This window comes from Equus asinus, chromosome 13 (genome assembly GCF_041296235.1).
Source record: "Equus asinus isolate D_3611 breed Donkey chromosome 13, EquAss-T2T_v2, whole genome shotgun sequence".
NCBI lineage: Eukaryota > Metazoa > Chordata > Mammalia > Perissodactyla > Equidae > Equus > Equus asinus.
Genome location: NC_091802.1, coordinates 57,145,659 through 57,153,557, shown reverse-complemented (window position 1 = coordinate 57,153,557; position 7,899 = coordinate 57,145,659). Strand labels below are relative to the sequence as shown.

The 7,899-nt window shown below is 52.3% G+C and overlaps 1 non-coding gene across 1 annotated transcript; it reads right to left on the bottom strand.

Annotated features, from left to right (window-relative positions):
* Positions 1-1,218: 1,218 nt before the first annotated feature.
* On the bottom strand, positions 1,219-1,405 carry LOC123276502 (small Cajal body-specific RNA 16). The gene has a single exon (XR_006513007.1). It is a non-coding gene; the product is annotated as a small Cajal body-specific RNA 16 (non-coding RNA).
* Positions 1,406-7,899: the final 6,494 nt, after the last annotated feature.

Here is a 7,899-nt window from a genome sequence, read left to right as displayed (position 1 = left end):
TCTACTTCTGCACAGGGTCACATCCTGCTGAGTGCCAGTGAAAGCGCCCCTTTCTGTGTCCCATGGCACTGACTGACACCCACCTCTCTAGAGCCTGAGCCCCTCCACACCAGGCCCACTGTCCTCGACACGCCCTCTGAAGCAGACACGATGTTCTGACCACGGCAGGCAGAAACTCCTGCGCCACGAGCCACAGGCTCAAGATAAAAGCGACATGTCCCCAAGCAGCCACTGTGCACGTGCGAGGGCCTCAGGAGCAATCGCCGTGGGCTGCTCCCCAAGCCGACTCCACCTCAGCCTCTACCCAGGAAGGGACGGGGCGCAGGAGATTAAAGGGGCATCTGTGTGCCATGATTCCAATAAAGGTGTCACTGCTCCCTCCGATACCTTCTAGATCTGCGCTGTCCAACACGGCAGCCACTAGCCACATGTGGCTATTTACATTTAAATTAAAATAAAAAATCCAGGTCGTCCATCGCACCAACCACACTACAAGTGCTCTATAACCACATGTAGCTGGTGGGTGCTATACTGGACAGTGCAGACACAGATCATCATAGCAGAAAGTTCTATTGGACAACTGTCCTGGACATAGTATTCTTTCGAAACTCCAGGTTTCAGTACATCATCTGCTTGTTTAAAACCTGTAATGACCTCCCATATTCTTAGGAAAGACCAAAATACCCACATGAGCTACAGGCCCTGTAGGGTCTGGCCCTGCCCCACCTTTTCAGTTTCGTTCTACATCATTCTCCACCTTGCTTTCTGGGCTACAATGGCCTTCTTTCAGCTCCTCCACTAGCCACACTTGCTAAGCCCCCGGGCCTTTGCACATGCTGCCACCTGGTCTTCCCACTGAACTTCTACTCATCCTTCAGAGGCCAGCTCAAGGATACCACCCTCAGGAAAGCCTTCCAAGCTCCATCAGGCTCCTTGTCATACACGTCCTTGTAAGGCTGTGCTTTCTTTCAGGGTATTCACCTCAGCTTAAATTACACCCTCTTTAGTGAGACTGCTTAATCTTGTCTCCCCAACTGGGCTGAAACTCCCTGAGAACAGGGGCCATGGCTGTTTTGTTCATCTCTGTATCTCTAACACTTAGCACAGTGCCTGGCCTAAGTATCAACAAATATTTACTAAGTCATCACCGTCTACAGGTTTTTGAAAACCACCTGCTGTCTGGCACTGACCGCGGCGGTTCTCGCCTTTGAGCAAAGGTCCTGTTTGCAGTATCATACATGATCATCACAATGCTGCTAGAATGTTCACACCTGTTACTGCAAATTCAGAGCCCAGGAAACAGTCCTCCTGGGAATTTGCTGTAGGTCAGGGTCGGGCTGCCTGGTACAGGGCTGCACCCGCCGCCGGGCAGGTTCAACAACACAGGAGCCGTTCTCCAGACCAGCGGCCGCAGGACAGTCCCCATGCCTGACATACCTGGATCCGCAAACCGAGGTCCCTCGGAAGGCTGGCGTCGCCGACGAGCAGGAGATCACGGTCGCACGCCTGCTCCAGTCGCCGGGGGCTGCACAGCGCTCATTTTCGGCGGAAACCCTGCAGAAAAGGGGGTAACACAACGCGCTCCGGGAGGGCAAGCCTCGCTCGAGGTGTGCGCACCCCGACACCCGCGCTGGCTCCCCAGCGGGGCCCCGGCGCCTCCCTCCACCCCGCACCCCGACCCCGGGGCCGGCGTCCGGACCGAGCTCCCTCGGCCTCCCCGTCCAGGCTGGCTGCTGTGGCGGAGCGGGCCCTGAGGTCCCCGGCCCGGCCGAGGGGCCTCCCGCCCCCCGCGGAGCTTCGCTGCCACCCCGGGGCGCGGTCCGACGCCGCAGGCCGGGCCATGGCAGCCCAAGGCCCGCGTCACCCCGCGCGCCGGGGGTCGGCGACCAGCCGCGGATCACGTTCGCCCCGGACACTAGGGAACACGTGCCTCAGCCCGCTTCCGACCCCGGAGCCCAGGCCGCCCGGCACACGCACTTCCGGCCGGAAGTGACGACTTACCATAGAGGTGGCAGCTCGAGGGTCGCCCTCGGCTTTGAAACTGGGTCCTCCAAGGCCGTCTTAAAGGGGCCGCAGCCAGCGAGGTGTGGCGTGCTGCGAAAGAGAGCCTTGGGCGGAGGGGAGGGCCCTAGAGCTGGGAAAGCAGAAGTGGCGCCCCGTCTCTGGAGAGTCTGCTGGGGGCCTGGAGCCGAGCTTTCGTTATCCCTTTACTCCTCACGCAGCCCTGTGAAGGGGACGGGGACAATGGTGGCTCCTCTTTTCCAGATGAGAAAAGTGGTGCTGCGGAGAAGCTGAGTTCCTTTCCCAAGGTCTGCCAACCGGGAAGCGGCCGAGCCGGGTTCCAATCCAGCGCACTTTAGACCACGCCAGGTGGCAGGAGGGAGAAAGCTGAGGAGGAGGGGGTGACGTGAAGATGGAGGCTGACTTTGCCTATTGAGAGACATCCGCTGAGATCTCAGTCTGCCCCAAACTGAGCATCTGATAAATTCCCTACAGTTCGACGGCCCAATGGGCAGAGGAAGCAGCGAGCAGCATTGTTACTTTGGGTCTAATCCCACCATGGAGGAGGAATTTGCTGGAGTTGTGGAAATGACAGAACCTTGGAAGACCCATGATCACCACCGTCCTTGGCTTAACCATCGTCATCGGCCCCCACTTTTTGTAGTAGGGGTCACAAACCAGCAGGCTTCCATTCTCCCTCTAGGCAGGGCTGGCAACTCTCTGGTTAGCCACAAGCCCCCTCCACTCCCTATTGTTTAACACCCACTGTTCTCCACATGTATAATACCTGTGGTCCAAGGAAGGCATTTGAATGTGTGACTTGGGGTCTCTAAGCTGAAAATCCCAACTTACTGGCATTCAAATCCTTGAGAATCTAGCCTCATTTGCCACCACTTTCTCTCTCCCTCTACTACGGGGGGGGCTCCTCACCATGCCCCCAAACATCCAAGCCCTCCCAGCCTCATTTCCCCACAGGAAATGGCTCTTGAGGCAAGTCTCGAAGGACACGATTTGTCTTTGCACACGCTGTTCTTCTGGCCTGGAATGCCTTCCACCCACGCTGTCTCCCTCCCAGGCTGAAATCCACAGAGCACAGCAGGAACCAGGACTTGCTGACATGAGGTCTTGTCACCTCACAGAGCCTGTACCTGGTTGATGCCACTCCAGGTGCTGGGTGAGGTCAGAGGAGGTGAGGCAGTCTGTCAGGCTGCTTCTGTTTGCTGCTGTGCAGCCTCAACCTCTCTGGCCTCTGTTTCTCCGTATGTGAGATGAAGAGGCCCAACCTTCATTTACCAGTGAAATCCTATTTTTAGATGCAATATTTTTCAGAAATCCAGTAGTTACAACACATAAACTTTCTAAAAACCAACAACAAAAGGACGAGATACCCCACTAAAAATGGGCAAAAGACTTGAACAGACCTTTCTCCAAAGAAGGTATGCAAATGGCTGACAATCGTATGGAAACATGCTCAACATCATTAGTCATGAGGGAAATGCAAATCAAAACCACAATGAGATACCACTTCACACTGACTAGGATGGGTATTATCAAAAAATCTGAAAATAACAAATGTTGGGGAGGACGTGGAGAAATTGGAAGCCTTGTGCATTGCTGGTGGAATGTAAAGTGGGGCCGCTGTGGAAGATAGTTTAGAAGCTCTTCGAAAGGTTAAACAGAGAATTATCACATGACTCAGCAATTCCACTCAGAGGTATAGACCCAAAAGAATTGAAAATAGAAACTCAAACAGGGACTTGTACACCCATGTTCGTAGCAGCATTATTCACAACAGCCAAAAAATGGAAAGGACCCAAGTGTCCATCAAGTGATGGATGAATAAACAAAATGTGGTCTGTACATTCAGTGAAATATTATGCAGCCCTAAAAATAATGAAGTGCCGATACACGCTACCACACAGATGAATCTTGAAAACATTACAGTGAGAGAGAGAAACCGGACATGAAAGGCCACATATTGTATGATTCTATTCCTATGAAATATCTAGATTAAGCATATTCATAGAGACAAAGGAGATTTGAGGATACCAGGACTGCAGGGAGTAGAGAATGAGGAGTCGTTGCTTAATTCTGCTTGTGGTGATGAAACAGTTTTGGAAGCAGATGGTGGTGATGGTTGCACAACATTGTGAAGGTGCTTAATGCCACACACCACACATTTAAAAACGGTTAAAATGGTAACTTTTATGTTATGTATATTTTACCACAACAAATTTTTTCCTAATAATAAAACGGTTAAAGTGGCAAATTTTGTGTTATATACATTTAGCACAGTAAAAAAAAAAGGGAGGGGCTGGTACAGTGGCATAGTGGTTAAGTTCACGGGCTCCACTTCTGTGGCCCGGGGTTCTTGGGTTAGGATCCTGGGTGTGGACCTATGCACCACTCATCAAGTCATGCTGAGACAGCATACCACATTCAAAATAGAGGAAGTTTGTCATAGAGTTTAGCTCAGCAACAACAGTCTTACTCAGGCAAAAAGAGGAAGATTGGCAATAGATGTTAGCTCAGGGCTAATCTTCCTCACCTAACAAAAAAAAAAAGGGACACAGTGAGTAGAAGGTCTTCCAAGATACATTTTTAAGTGAAGGGAAAAGCAAAGTGCAGAACAATGTGTTTGGTGTGCAACCATTTATTTAAAAAATAATAAAAAAGAATATTCACATGTGAAAAAAAAACTAGATAAACAAGGAGTTGCTCTGGTGGAAACAGCACAGGCTTCTGTGGCCTTGAGTGACCCTCGTCCCAGAGGTCTCCCATAGGGTTCCATGGACCCGTCAGCCCACGGAGCAGAGGGTGCCAGCCACGGGACACTGTCCAGGGCTCTCCGCAGCTCTGCAGTCCTGGGATCTCAGAGTGAAAAGGGCCTAAAAGGGAGCCCTGTATGGAGTCAGATGCGCCCCTTGCCTTTGGGGGAAGCAGAGGTTTAGGGGAAAGGTTGGTATCAAGCCCAGTGCTCGAAACACTGCGAGGAAATCTAGTTCACAGGGAGCTATCAGAAAAATGCCGCCATCTGGATACTGTGAGAAAGGACACGGGGTGTCCTTGGGGCGTTCTCTAGAGCACTGATGGTAAACAGACGTGCTTAATGGGAAAGAGGGCGCCCGGAGGGCACAGCAGAAGAGCAGGCCAAGCCTGTAAGAGCAGGGGCCCTGTCGTTATCGTCAGAACCAGCTGAGGCGTAGAGACAATGCTGAGGGCAGTTTTAAAGCGTACAGTTCCGTTTCTAAAGTACATTCACTATGTCGTGTAACCATCAACTCTATCTAGTTCCAAGACTAGATCTATCAACTATCAGAACTAGTCATTTCCACTCTATCTAGTTCCAAAACATTTTCACCACTCCAAAAGGAGTTGACCTACGAAAGGCAAAAAGTTCCTGTCATCTGCTTTCTTTCTGGCCTCTCAGCAAAGAGAATGCCCTGAGCAGCCGGAACACAGACTGCGTGTCTCCCGGAGTCTCCCCATCAGGGCTGGGGGCCTGACACGGGGGACTCTTCCTTCCTCACTGCCCAGTCGGCTGTATCTGTCGTCTCCATCCTGCCCAGTGGCTGTCCTTAAAACAGGGCCACCCTCTGGCCCCAGCCCAGGGGCTGCAAGCAGCTCCTCCTGGGAAGATCTCACAGAGTGAAGCCCCACCCACGATAATTCACCCAACAGCCTTCTCTCTGCTGTCTGGTCCCACTTCTGTACTTTACTCCCCTCTGGCATCTGGCCTCCTCTTTCAGGACCAGCCAGTAGCATCCTGAAGGAGTCTGGGGTCTTGCAGGAACAGGTGACAAACCCAACCCAACTTAAATTAAAGAGTGAATTGATTGGTTCTTGTAACTGGTGTGTCCAGGGTTGGAGCAGCCGGGGGGGGGCTCAAGATCCCATTCTAAGGATGGCAGCAGGTCCCTGGAACTCTGACTGCCTGCCCTGCTCTCCTGCTAGGGGTGGAGGGAGGGTGGAGGTGAGGTGGGGCGGAGAGCAGAGCCACAGGCCACACACAGCATCCTCCTTATGTCATCTAGAGTCTCCCCAGGGTCCAAATATGAAACTAACCCAGTAGCCAGGGGCATGTATAGTAGAAACATTTTAACCTTTTAACCTACACAATTTGATTGGAATCAGTTTATCCAAAAACCTGACTCTGAAAACGCAGGACACAGAAAAAGCAGACCTGTTCCATACATTTTATCGTAGTGGGAAACAGAGGGAAATAACATCCGTTCATCAATCTCCAGATATGAAGCTCAGCCCTTTTATTTTTAGTGGGAATCTGTCTTTCTAGGGAGGTCCTCAGGATGCTCGCAAAGTCGTCGGAGAGCAAATTCATCTAGATTGTTGTGACACCCCCCAATCTTTTAGAAGTGTCCCGCTCACACCTAATTCAACAAGGAGTATCTTCAGCTTTATAGACTGCGCAGTATTCGACTTGGATTTCCTGCTTTTGTTTTTGAATAGGAGCAACCATTCTGTGTGCTTTACCCTGTCCACCAGTCTACATAATATCTGATCAATTTGTGTAATTATTGAACAAGTTCAACTGGGACGATCAGGTTTGGGAACAAACACAGTGGCTTTGGGCAAGCCTTGGGCTCATCCAGTTGGCGCAGAAGTCTGGGTCCTTCGAGAGAGGAGCATCCAGCCTGTCGTGTCCCTGGGGCTCCGGGCGCCAGTTGATGAGTTTCTCCGAGGGTGTGAGGACCTTCTCCGAGCTGGAGCCCCCAGGAGGCGGACGTCAGGTAAGACGCGTCCCCTCTGCTGTTTTTGGTTACTCCCACCAGAGCCACTTGGCGTGGGGACAGCTCAGGGAGGCACAGCTCCCAGACGGGGCAGGAGTGATGCCGCCAGAAGAAGAAAAGGTGTGCAGGGCTGGTTGGAAACTAGAGGCCTGCTCCACGGCCCCATCTGTGCCCCCTGGTGGCGGCTCCTGGTGGTGCTGCTGAGCGCAGGTGGTGTTGGAAATGAACCAGCAGCCTGTCGTGGGAACTTCTTCCAACTAAGCAAATGCTCATGATATGCATGTTGTTACGTGTGTGTGTTTTTCAGAGTTAACTTGACATTCGAGGCCCTCTAGAGCCCGCTCCACCTGCCTGTCCATCTGATCTCCTGTGTCATCACCTTTGTGCCTGCACAGATGCCCTGCTCTGGCCATTCTGGTCAGCCCAGCCTGCAGACACCCCGTGTGTTCTCACTTAAGCAGAGCCCACCTGTCCTTTGAGACCAGCTGTGGTCCCAGCTGACACTTTCCTTTCTTTGGTTCTGTAGTGCCAATTCTCTGTCCTACACTCCTGACCCATCTTGTGCCACCTGGGGCTGTCAGTCACATACCTTTTGACAAGCACCTTTGGTCTCCCACTGAGTAGGGCTGTTCCAGCTGCCCTGCACCTGGCCTCTCTCTCTCTCCAGACAGAGGCAGGACGTTGTCAGCATCCTCAGACTTACCAGGAAGACGAGGTCTGCAGTGAGAGCCTTTGCCCCCTGCCCCTCACCAAGCCAAGAGGGGGATGGTACCCTAGGAGAACCCCCAGAGTTTGGGAGGGGCTGCAGGAGGCAGAGACCAACCTCTCATCCCCAGCCGGATGCTTGCTAAGCTGTGGACCTGGCCAGGTCATCCTACTGCTGCTGCCAGAGAGAATGTTACGAGAGAGTCCTCGGGAGAGGTTGACAGGTGTCCCCTGCAGGTGCAGTGTGTTGGAGCGGAGAGTCTGGTGCTTGCTCTTGACTGGGGAGTTCTTTATTTTTTTTTTTCTTGCTGAGGAAGATTCACCATGAGCTAACATCTGTTGCCAATCTTCCTCTTTTTGTTCCCCAAAGCCCCCCAGTATAGTTGTATATTCCAGTTCTAGGTCCTTCTGGTTGTGCTATGTGGGATGCCGCCTCACCATGGCC